We start from the raw sequence: 13,700 nt of genomic DNA, 5'->3' as shown, positions 1-13,700 counted from the left end.
TCTTTTCGACTCGATGCAATTCAATACGATTCTTTTAGATTCGATTCGATTCGATTGTTTTCGTTTCGATTCGACTTTTTTTGATTCGATTCTTTTTGATTCGATTGTTTTCAATTCGATTGATTCGATTCTTTTCAATTCTATGCTATTCAAAGCGATTCTTTTGTATTTGATTCGATTCGATTGTTTTCTTTTTGATTCGGTTCGATTCGTTTCTTTTCGATTCGATTCAATTCTTTTCGATTCGATTCTTTTCGATTCGAGTTGATTCTTTTCGATTCTATTCTATTCTATTCTTTTCTATTCCATTCGAATCGATTCGTTTTGATTGAATTCGATTCTTTTCGATTCGATTCAATTAGATTCTTTTCGATTGGATTCAATTTGTTTCGAGTCGAATCAATTTGATTCTTTTCGATTGGATTCCATTCGATTCTTTTCGATTTGATTCAATTCGATTCTTTTCGATTCTATTCATTTCGATGATTTTCGTTGAGATTAGAGTCTTTTCGATTTGATTTTTTTCGGTTCGAGTCGATTCATTTCGCTTATTTTGGTTAGGATCAATTCAATTCGATTCTTTTTGATTTGATTTGATTCTATTCGATGTCTTTCGATTCTATTCTATTGTATTCTTTTCGATTCCATTCCGTTCAATTCGATTCTTTTCGATTCCATTCGATTGTTTTAGATTTGATTCCATTCTTTCGATTCTATTTGATATGATTCTTTTCGATTCGATTTGATACGATACTTTTTATTTTGATTCGAATCGATTCTCTTCGGTTCGATTCGTTTTGATTCTTTTCGATTCAATTCTATTCGAATTGTTTCGATTTGATTCGATTCGGTTCTTTTAGATTCTACTTGATTTGTTTCTTTTCGATTCGTTTTGATTCGATTCTTTTTGATTCATGTCGATTCGATTCGATTCTTTTGTTTCGATTCGATTCTTTTCAATTCGAATCTTTTCGTTACATGGAACTCGATTCTTTTCGATTTGATTCTTTATGATTTTTTCAACTCGATTCAATTCGATTCTTTTTTTTATGATAGTCACAGAGAGAGTGAGAGAGGCAGAGACACAGGCAGAGGGAGAAGCAGGCTCCATGCAGCGGGAGCCCGATGTGGGATTCGATCCCGGGTCTCCAGGATCGCGCCCTGGGCCAAAGGCAGGCGCTAAACCGCTGCGCCACCCAGGGATCCCTCAATTCGATTCTTCTTTATTCGAATCTATTCGATTCTTTTTGATTCGATTTGATTCTATTCGATTTTTTTCGATTTGATTCGATTAGTTCCTTCTTGATTCAATTCAATTCATTTCTTTTGATTCAATTCAATTCGATTCTTTTGGATTCGATTCAATTCTTTTGGATTCGATTCTTTTGGATTCGAGTCGAGTAGATTCTTTTCATTTCGATCGGATTCATATCAATTCGATTCTTTTCGATTCGAATGTTTTCGAATCAATTCGATACTTTTTATTTGATTCGATTCCTTTCGTGTCGATTTGATTCTTTTCGATTCTTTTCTATTTGTATTGATTCGATTCTTTGCATTTCGATTCGATTTGATTCAATTCGATTCTTTTCGATCAATTCAATTTGATTGTTTTCGATTTGATTCGATTCGATTCTTTTCTATTCTATTCAATTCGATTATTTTCCATTCGATGATGCAGTTGGATTCTTTTCGATTCGAGTCGATACGATTCGATTCTTTTTGATTAGATACAATTCGATTCTTTTCGATTCGATTCGACTCGATTTCATTTTTTGATTCGATTCGACTAGAATTTAATCGACTGATTCAATTTGATTCTTTTCTTTTCGGTTCGATTCTTTTCTATTCGATTTTTTTCTATTCAATTCGATTCTTTCAATTCAATTCGATTCGATTCGATTCGATTCTTTTCGTTTCAAATCGATTCGTTTCAATTCGAGTCTTTTCAATTCGATTCTTTGCGATTCGATTCGATGTGATATTTTTAATTCGATTCGAATCTTTACGATTCGATTCGATTCTTTTCAATTCGATTCTTTTCGATTCGATTCTTTTTGATTCGATTCATTTCGTTTCGATTCGATTCTTTTCAATTCGATTTGATTCTTTTCCATTTGATCTGATTTGTTTCATTTCGATTCTTTTCGAATCAATTCGATTCTTTTCGATTCCATTAAATTTGATTCGATTCTTTTCAATTCGATTAGATTCTTTTCGATTTGATTCCATTCAGTTCGATTCTTTTCGATTCGATTGGATTCTTTTCGATTTGATTCAATTCTTTCGATTCGATTTGAGTTGATTCTTTTCGATTCGATTCAATACGATTCTTTTCATTTCGATTCTAATCGATTCTCTTCGATTCAATTCGTTTCGATTCTATTCGATTTTTTTCGATTCTATTCTATTCGATTCATTTTGAATCATTTCGATTTGATTCTGTTCGAGTGGTTTCTATTAGATTCTTTTCGATTTGATTCAATTCGATTCGAGTCTTTTTGATTCGAGTCTTTTCGACTCGATGCAATTCAATACGATTCTTTTAGATTCGATTCGATTCGATTGTTTTCGTTTCGATTCGACTTTTTTTGATTCGATTCTTTTTGATTCGATTGTTTTCAATTCGATTGATTCGATTCTTTTCAATTCTATGCTATTCAAAGCGATTCTTTTGTATTTGATTCGATTCGATTGTTTTCTTTTTGATTCGGTTCGATTCGTTTCTTTTCGATTCGATTCAATTCTTTTCGATTCGATTCTTTTCGATTCGAGTTGATTCTTTTCGATTCTATTCTATTCTATTCTTTTCTATTCCATTCGAATCGATTCGTTTTGATTGAATTCGATTCTTTCGATTCGATTCAATTAGATTCTTTTCGATTGGATTCAATTTGTTTCGAGTCGAATCAATTTGATTCTTTTCGATTGGATTCCATTCGATTCTTTTCGATTTGATTCAATTCGATTCTTTTCGATTCTATTCATTTCGATGATTTTCGTTGAGATTAGAGTCTTTTCGATTTGATTTTTTTCGGTTCGAGTCGATTCATTTCGCTTATTTTGGTTAGGATCAATTCAATTCGATTCTTTTTGATTTGATTTGATTCTATTCGATGTCTTTCGATTCTATTCTATTGTATTCTTTTCGATTCCATTCCGTTCAATTCGATTCTTTTCGATTCCATTCGATTGTTTTAGATTTGATTCCATTCTTTCGATTCTATTTGATATGATTCTTTTCGAGTCGATTTGATACGATACTTTTTATTTTGATTCGAATCGATTCTCTTCGGTTCGATTCGTTTTGATTCTTTTCGATTCAATTCTATTCGAATTGTTTCGATTTGATTCGATTCGGTTCTTTTAGATTCTACTTGATTTGTTTCTTTTCGATTCGTTTTGATTCGATTCTTTTTGATTCATGTCGATTCGATTCGATTCTTTTGTTTCGATTCGATTCTTTTCAATTCGAATCTTTTCGTTACATGGAATTCGATTCTTTTCGATTTGATTCTTTATGATTTTTTCAACTCGATTCAATTCGATTCTTATTTTTATGATAGTCACAGAGAGAGTGAGAGAGGCAGAGACACAGGCAGAGGGAGAAGCAGGCTCCATGCCGCGGGAGCCCGATGTGGGATTCGATCCCGGGTCTCCAGGATCGCGCCCTGGGCCAAAGGCAGGCGCTAAACCGCTGCGCCACCCAGGGATCCCTCAGTTCGATTCTTCTTTATTCGAATCTATTCGATTCTTTTTGATTCGATTTGATTCTATTCGATTTTTTTCGATTTGATTCGATTAGTTCCTTCTTGATTCAATTCAATTCATTTCTTTTGATTCAATTCAATTCGATTCTTTTGGATTCGATTCAATTCTTTTGGATTCGATTCTTTTGGATTCGAGTCGAGTAGATTCTTTTCATTTCGATCGGATTCATTTCAATTCGATTCTTTTCGATTCGAATGTTTTCGAATCAATTCGATACTTTTTGATTCGATTCGATTCTTTTCGTGTCGATTTGATTCTTTTCGATTCTTTTCTATTTGTATTGATTCGATTCTTTGCATTTCGATTCGATTTGATTCAATTCGATTCTTTTCGATCAATTCAATTTGATTGTTTTCGATTTGATTCGATTCGATTCTTTTCTATTCTATTCAATTCGATTATTTTCCATTCGATGATGCAGTTGGATTCTTTTCGATTCGAGTCGATACGATTCGATTCTTTTTGATTAGATACAATTCGATTCTTTTCGATTCGATTCGACTCGATTTCATTTTTTGATTCGATTCGACTAGAATTTAATCGACTGATTCAATTTGATTCTTTTCTTTTCGGTTCGATTCTTTTCTATTCGATTTTTTTCTATTCAATTCGATTCTTTCAATTCAATTCGATTCGATTCGATTCGATTCTTTTCGTTTCAAATCGATTCGTTTCAATTCGAGTCTTTTCAATTTGATTCTTTTCAATTCGATTCGATGTGATATTTTTAATTCGATTCGAATCTTTTCGATTCAATTCGATTCTTTTCAATTCGATTCTTTTCGATTCGATTCTTTTTGATTCGATTCGATTCTTTTCAATTCGATTTGATTCTTTTCCATTTGATCTGATTTGTTTCATTTCGATTCTTTTCGAATCAATTCGATTCTTTTCGATTCCATTAAATTTGATTCGATTCTTTTCAATTCGATTAGATTCTTTTCGATTTGATTCCATTCAGTTCGATTCTTTTCGATTCGATTGGATTCTTTTCGATTTGATTCAATTCTTTCGATTCGATTTGAGTTGATTCTTTTCGATTCGATTCAATACGATTCTTTTCATTTCGATTCTAATCGATTCTCTTCGATTCAATTCGTTTCGATTCTATTCGATTTTTTTCGATTCTATTCTATTCGATTCATTTTGAATCATTTCGATTTGATTCTGTTCGAGTGGTTTCTATTAGATTCTTTTCGATTTGATTCAATTCGATTCGAGTCTTTTTGATTCGAGTCTTTTCGACTCGATGCAATTCAATACGATTCTTTTAGATTCGATTCGATTCGATTGTTTTCGTTTCGATTCGACTTTTTTTGATTCGATTCTTTTCGATTCGATTGTTTTCAATTCGATTGATTCGATTCTTTTCAATTCTATGCTATTCAAAGCGATTCTTTTGTATTTGATTCGATTCGATGGTTTTCTTTTTGATTCGGTTCGATTCGTTTCTTTTCGATTCGATTCAATTCTTTTCGATTCGATTCTTTTCGATTCGAGTTGATTCTTTTCGATTCTATTCTATTCTATTCTTTTCTATTCCATTCGAATCGATTCGTTTTGATTGAATTCGATTCTTTTCGATTCGATTCAATTAGATTCTTTTCGATTGGATTCAATTTGTTTCGAGTCGAATCAATTTGATTCTTTTCGATTGGATTCCATTCGATTCTTTTCGATTTGATTCAATTCGATTCTTTTCGATTCTATTCATTTCGATGATTTTCGTTGAGATTAGAGTCTTTTCGATTTGATTTTTTTCGGTTCGAGTCGATTCATTTCGCTTATTTTGGTTAGGATCAATTCAATTCGATTCTTTTTGATTTGATTTGATTCTATTCGATGTCTTTCGATTCTATTCTATTGTATTCTTTTCGATTCCATTCCGTTCAATTCGATTCTTTTCGATTCCATTCGATTGTTTTAGATTTGATTCCATTCTTTCGATTCTATTTGATATGATTCTTTTCGATTCGATTTGATACGATACTTTTTATTTTGATTCGAATCGATTCTCTTCGGTTCGATTCGTTTTGATTCTTTTCGATTCAATTCTATTCGAATTGTTTCGATTTGATTCGATTCGGTTCTTTTAGATTCTACTTGATTTGTTTCTTTTCGATTCGTTTTGATTCGATTCTTTTTGATTCATGTCGATTCGATTCGATTCTTTTGTTTCGATTCGATTCTTTTCAATTCGAATCTTTTCGTTACATGGAATTCGATTCTTTTCGATTTGATTCTTTATGATTTTTTCAACTCGATTCAATTCGATTCTTATTTTTATGATAGTCACAGAGAGAGTGAGAGAGGCAGAGACACAGGCAGAGGGAGAAGCAGGCTCCATGCCGCGGGAGCCCGATGTGGGATTCGATCCCGGGTCTCCAGGATCGCGCCCTGGGCCAAAGGCAGGCGCTAAACCGCTGCGCCACCCAGGGATCCCTCAGTTCGATTCTTCTTTATTCGAATCTATTCGATTCTTTTTGATTCGATTTGATTCTATTCGATTTTTTTCGATTTGATTCGATTAGTTCCTTCTTGATTCAATTCAATTCATTTCTTTTGATTCAATTCAATTCGATTCTTTTGGATTCGATTCAATTCTTTTGGATTCGATTCTTTTGGATTCGAGTCGAGTAGATTCTTTTCATTTCGATCGGATTCATTTCAATTCGATTCTTTTCGATTCGAATGTTTTCGAATCAATTCGATACTTTTTGATTCGATTCGATTCTTTTCGTGTCGATTTGATTCTTTTCGATTCTTTTCTATTTGTATTGATTCGATTCTTTGCATTTCGATTCGATTTGATTCAATTCGATTCTTTTCGATCAATTCAATTTGATTGTTTTCGATTTGATTCGATTCGATTCTTTTCTATTCTATTCAATTCGATTATTTTCCATTCGATGATGCAGTTGGATTCTTTTTGATTCGAGTCGATACGATTCGATTCTTTTTGATTAGATACAATTCGATTCTTTTCGATTCGATTCGACTCGATTTCATTTTTTGATTCGATTCGACTAGAATTTAATCGACTGATTCAATTTGATTCTTTTCTTTTCGGTTCGATTCTTTTCTATTCGATTTTTTTCTATTCAATTCGATTCTTTCAATTCAATTCGATTCGATTCGATTCGATTCGATTCTTTTCGTTTCAAATCGATTCGTTTCAATTCGAGTCTTTTCAATTCGATTCTTTGCGATTCGATTCGATGTGATATTTTTAATTCGATTCGAATCTTTACGATTCGATTCGATTCTTTTCAATTCGATTCTTTTCGATTCGATTCTTTTTGATTCGATTCATTTCGAATCGATTCGATTCTTTTCAATTCGATTTGATTCTTTTCCATTTGATCTGATTTGTTTCATTTCGATTCTTTTCGAATCAATTCGATTCTTTTCGATTCCATTAAATTTGATTCGATTCTTTTCAATTCGATTAGATTCTTTTCGATTTGATTCCATTCAGTTCGATTCTTTTCGATTCGATTGGATTCTTTTCGATTTGATTCAATTCTTTCGATTCGATTTGAGTTGATTCTTTTCGATTCGATTCAATACGATTCTTTTCATTTCGATTCTAATCGATTCTCTTCGATTCAATTCGTTTCGATTCTATTCGATTTTTTTCGATTCTATTCTATTCGATTCATTTTGAATCATTTCGATTTGATTCTGTTCGAGTGGTTTCTATTAGATTCTTTTCGATTTGATTCAATTCGATTCGAGTCTTTTTGATTCGAGTCTTTTCGACTCGATGCAATTCAATACGATTCTTTTAGATTCGATTCGATTCGATTGTTTTCGTTTCGATTCGACTTTTTTTGATTCGATTCTTTTCGATTCGATTGTTTTCAATTCGATTGATTCGATTCTTTTCAATTCTATGCTATTCAAAGCGATTCTTTTGTATTTGATTCGATTCGATGGTTTTCTTTTTGATTCGGTTCGATTCGTTTCTTTTCGATTCGATTCAATTCTTTTCGATTCGATTCTTTTCGATTCGAGTTGATTCTTTTCGATTCTATTCTATTCTATTCTTTTCTATTCCATTCGAATCGATTCGTTTTGATTGAATTCGATTCTTTTCGATTCGATTCAATTAGATTCTTTTCGATTGGATTCAATTTGTTTCGAGTCGAATCAATTTGATTCTTTTCGATTGGATTCCATTCGATTCTTTTCGATTTGATTCAATTCGATTCTTTTCGATTCTATTCATTTCGATGATTTTCGTTGAGATTAGAGTCTTTTCGATTTGATTTTTTTCGGTTCGAGTCGATTCATTTCGCTTATTTTGGTTAGGATCAATTCAATTCGATTCTTTTTGATTTGATTTGATTCTATTCGATGTCTTTCGATTCTATTCTATTGTATTCTTTTCGATTCCATTCCGTTCAATTCGATTCTTTTCGATTCCATTCGATTGTTTTAGATTTGATTCCATTCTTTCGATTCTATTTGATATGATTCTTTTCGATTCGATTTGATACGATACTTTTTATTTTGATTCGAATCGATTCTCTTCGGTTCGATTCGTTTTGATTCTTTTCGATTCAATTCTATTCGAATTGTTTCGATTTGATTCGATTCGGTTCTTTTAGATTCTACTTGATTTGTTTCTTTTCGATTCGTTTTGATTCGATTCTTTTTGATTCATGTCGATTCGATTCGATTCTTTTGTTTCGATTCGATTCTTTTCAATTCGAATCTTTTCGTTACATGGAACTCGATTCTTTTCGATTTGATTCTTTATGATTTTTTCAACTCGATTCAATTCGATTCTTTTTTTTATGATAGTCACAGAGAGAGTGAGAGAGGCAGAGACACAGGCAGAGGGAGAAGCAGGCTCCATGCAGCGGGAGCCCGATGTGGGATTCGATCCCGGGTCTCCAGGATCGCGCCCTGGGCCAAAGGCAGGCGCTAAACCGCTGCGCCACCCAGGGATCCCTCAATTCGATTCTTCTTTATTCGAATCTATTCGATTCTTTTTGATTCGATTTGATTCTATTCGATTTTTTTCGATTTGATTCGATTAGTTCCTTCTTGATTCAATTCAATTCATTTCTTTTGATTCAATTCAATTCGATTCTTTTGGATTCGATTCAATTCTTTTGGATTCGATTCTTTTGGATTCGAGTCGAGTAGATTCTTTTCATTTCGATCGGATTCATTTCAATTCGATTCTTTTCGATTCGAATGTTTTCGAATCAATTCGATACTTTTTGATTCGATTCGATTCTTTTCGTGTCGATTTGATTCTTTTCGATTCTTTTCTATTTGTATTGATTCGATTCTTTGCATTTCGATTCGATTTGATTCAATTCGATTCTTTTCGATCAATTCAATTTGATTGTTTTCGATTTGATTCGATTCGATTCTTTTCTATTCTATTCAATTCGATTATTTTCCATTCGATGATGCAATTGGATTCTTTTCGATTCGAGTCGATACGATTCGATTCTTTTTGATTAGATACAATTCGATTCTTTTCGATTCGATTCGACTCGATTTCATTTTTTGATTCGATTCGACTAGAATTTAATCGACTGATTCAATTTGATTCTTTTCTTTTCGGTTCGATTCTTTTCTATTCGATTTTTTTCTATTCAATTCGATTCTTTCAATTCAATTCGATTCGATTCGATTCGATTCGATTCTTTTCGTTTCAAATCGATTCGTTTCAATTCGAGTCTTTTCAATTCGATTCTTTGCGATTCGATTCGATGTGATATTTTTAATTCGATTCGAATCTTTACGATTCGATTCGATTCTTTTCAATTCGATTCTTTTCGATTCGATTCTTTTTGATTCGATTCATTTCGATTCGATTCGATTCTTTTCAATTCGATTTGATTCTTTTCCATTTGATCTGATTTGTTTCATTTCGATTCTTTTCGAATCAATTCGATTCTTTTCGATTCCATTAAATTTGATTCGATTCTTTTCAATTCGATTAGATTCTTTTCGATTTGATTCCATTCAGTTCGATTCTTTTCGATTCGATTGGATTCTTTTCGATTTGATTCAATTCTTTCGATTCGATTTGAGTTGATTCTTTTCGATTCGATTCAATACGATTCTTTTCATTTCGATTCTAATCGATTCTCTTCGATTCAATTCGTTTCGATTCTATTCGATTTTTTTCGATTCTATTCTATTCGATTCATTTTGAATCATTTCGATTTGATTCTGTTCGAGTGGTTTCTATTAGATTCTTTTCGATTTGATTCAATTCGATTCGAGTCTTTTTGATTCGAGTCTTTTCGACTCGATGCAATTCAATACGATTCTTTTAGATTCGATTCGATTCGATTGTTTTCGTTTCGATTCGACTTTTTTTGATTCGATTCTTTTCGATTCGATTGTTTTCAATTCGATTGATTCGATTCTTTTCAATTCTATGCTATTCAAAGCGATTCTTTTGTATTTGATTCGATTCGATGGTTTTCTTTTTGATTCGGTTCGATTCGTTTCTTTTCGATTCGATTCAATTCTTTTCGATTCGATTCTTTTCGATTCGAGTTGATTCTTTTCGATTCTATTCTATTCTATTCTTTTCTATTCCATTCGAATCGATTCGTTTTGATTGAATTCGATTCTTTTCGATTCGATTCAATTAGATTCTTTTCGATTGGATTCAATTTGTTTCGAGTCGAATCAATTTGATTCTTTTCGATTGGATTCCATTCGATTCTTTTCGATTTGATTCAATTCGATTCTTTTCGATTCTATTCATTTCGATGATTTTCGTTGAGATTAGAGTCTTTTCGATTTGATTTTTTTCGGTTCGAGTCGATTCATTTCGCTTATTTTGGTTAGGATCAATTCAATTCGATTCTTTTTGATTTGATTTGATTCTATTCGATGTCTTTCGATTCTATTCTATTGTATTCTTTTCGATTCCATTCCGTTCAATTCGATTCTTTTCGATTCCATTCGATTGTTTTAGATTTGATTCCATTCTTTCGATTCTATTTGATATGATTCTTTTCGATTCGATTTGATACGATACTTTTTATTTTGATTCGAATCGATTCTCTTCGGTTCGATTCGTTTTGATTCTTTTCGATTCAATTCTATTCGAATTGTTTCGATTTGATTCGATTCGGTTCTTTTAGATTCTACTTGATTTGTTTCTTTTCGATTCGTTTTGATTCGATTCTTTTTGATTCATGTCGATTCGATTCGATTCTTTTGTTTCGATTCGATTCTTTTCAATTCGAATCTTTTCGTTACATGGAACTCGATTCTTTTCGATTTGATTCTTTATGATTTTTTCAACTCGATTCAATTCGATTCTTTTTTTTATGATAGTCACAGAGAGAGTGAGAGAGGCAGAGACACAGGCAGAGGGAGAAGCAGGCTCCATGCAGCGGGAGCCCGATGTGGGATTCGATCCCGGGTCTCCAGGATCGCGCCCTGGGCCAAAGGCAGGCGCTAAACCGCTGCGCCACCCAGGGATCCCTCAATTCGATTCTTCTTTATTCGAATCTATTCGATTCTTTTTGATTCGATTTGATTCTATTCGATTTTTTTCGATTTGATTCGATTAGTTCCTTCTTGATTCAATTCAATTCATTTCTTTTGATTCAATTCAATTCGATTCTTTTGGATTCGATTCAATTCTTTTGGATTCGATTCTTTTGGATTCGAGTCGAGTAGATTCTTTTCATTTCGATCGGATTCATATCAATTCGATTCTTTTCGATTCGAATGTTTTCGAATCAATTCGATACTTTTTATTTGATTCGATTCCTTTCGTGTCGATTTGATTCTTTTCGATTCTTTTCTATTTGTATTGATTCGATTCTTTGCATTTCGATTCGATTTGATTCAATTCGATTCTTTTCGATCAATTCAATTTGATTGTTTTCGATTTGATTCGATTCGATTCTTTTCTATTCTATTCAATTCGATTATTTTCCATTCGATGATGCAGTTGGATTCTTTTCGATTCGAGTCGATACGATTCGATTCTTTTTGATTAGATACAATTCGATTCTTTTCGATTCGATTCGACTCGATTTCATTTTTTGATTCGATTCGACTAGAATTTAATCGACTGATTCAATTTGATTCTTTTCTTTTCGGTTCGATTCTTTTCTATTCGATTTTTTTCTATTCAATTCGATTCTTTCAATTCAATTCGATTCGATTCGATTCGATTCTTTTCGTTTCAAATCGATTCGTTTCAATTCGAGTCTTTTCAATTCGATTCTTTGCGATTCGATTCGATGTGATATTTTTAATTCGATTCGAATCTTTACGATTCGATTCGATTCTTTTCAATTCGATTCTTTTCGATTCGATTCTTTTTGATTCGATTCATTTCGTTTCGATTCGATTCTTTTCAATTCGATTTGATTCTTTTCCATTTGATCTGATTTGTTTCATTTCGATTCTTTTCGAATCAATTCGATTCTTTTCGATTCCATTAAATTTGATTCGATTCTTTTCAATTCGATTAGATTCTTTTCGATTTGATTCCATTCAGTTCGATTCTTTTCGATTCGATTGGATTCTTTTCGATTTGATTCAATTCTTTCGATTCGATTTGAGTTGATTCTTTTCGATTCGATTCAATACGATTCTTTTCATTTCGATTCTAATCGATTCTCTTCGATTCAATTCGTTTCGATTCTATTCGATTTTTTTCGATTCTATTCTATTCGATTCATTTTGAATCATTTCGATTTGATTCTGTTCGAGTGGTTTCTATTAGATTCTTTTCGATTTGATTCAATTCGATTCGAGTCTTTTTGATTCGAGTCTTTTCGACTCGATGCAATTCAATACGATTCTTTTAGATTCGATTCGATTCGATTGTTTTCGTTTCGATTCGACTTTTTTTGATTCGATTCTTTTTGATTCGATTGTTTTCAATTCGATTGATTCGATTCTTTTCAATTCTATGCTATTCAAAGCGATTCTTTTGTATTTGATTCGATTCGATTGTTTTCTTTTTGATTCGGTTCGATTCGTTTCTTTTCGATTCGATTCAATTCTTTTCGATTCGATTCTTTTCGATTCGAGTTGATTCTTTTCGATTCTATTCTATTCTATTCTTTTCTATTCCATTCGAATCGATTCGTTTTGATTGAATTCGATTCTTTTCGATTCGATTCAATTAGATTCTTTTCGATTGGATTCAATTTGTTTCGAGTCGAATCAATTTGATTCTTTTCGATTGGATTCCATTCGATTCTTTTCGATTTGATTCAATTCGATTCTTTTCGATTCTATTCATTTCGATGATTTTCGTTGAGATTAGAGTCTTTTCGATTTGATTTTTTTCGGTTCGAGTCGATTCATTTCGCTTATTTTGGTTAGGATCAATTCAATTCGATTCTTTTTGATTTGATTTGATTCTATTCGATGTCTTTCGATTCTATTCTATTGTATTCTTTTCGATTCCATTCCGTTCAATTCGATTCTTTTCGATTCCATTCGATTGTTTTAGATTTGATTCCATTCTTTCGATTCTATTTGATATGATTCTTTTCGATTCGATTTGATACGATACTTTTTATTTTGATTCGAATCGATTCTCTTCGGTTCGATTCGTTTTGATTCTTTTCGATTCAATTCTATTCGAATTGTTTCGATTTGATTCGATTCGGTTCTTTTAGATTCTACTTGATTTGTTTCTTTTCGATTCGTTTTGATTCGATTCTTTTTGATTCATGTCGATTCGATTCGATTCTTTTGTTTCGATTCGATTCTTTTCAATTCGAATCTTTTCGTTACATGGAACTCGATTCTTTTCGATTTGATTCTTTATGATTTTTTCAACTCGATTCAATTCGATTCTTTTTTTTATGATAGTCACAGAGAGAGTGAGAGAGGCAGAGACACAGGCAGAGGGAGAAGCAGGCTCCATGCAGCGGGAGCCCGATGTGGGATTCGATCCCGGGTCT

Source organism: Canis aureus, chromosome 38 (assembly GCF_053574225.1).
Source record: "Canis aureus isolate CA01 chromosome 38, VMU_Caureus_v.1.0, whole genome shotgun sequence".
Lineage (NCBI taxonomy): Eukaryota > Metazoa > Chordata > Mammalia > Carnivora > Canidae > Canis > Canis aureus.
The sequence above is the reverse complement of the archived record's forward strand: the minus strand, read 5'-3'. Positions refer to the sequence as shown.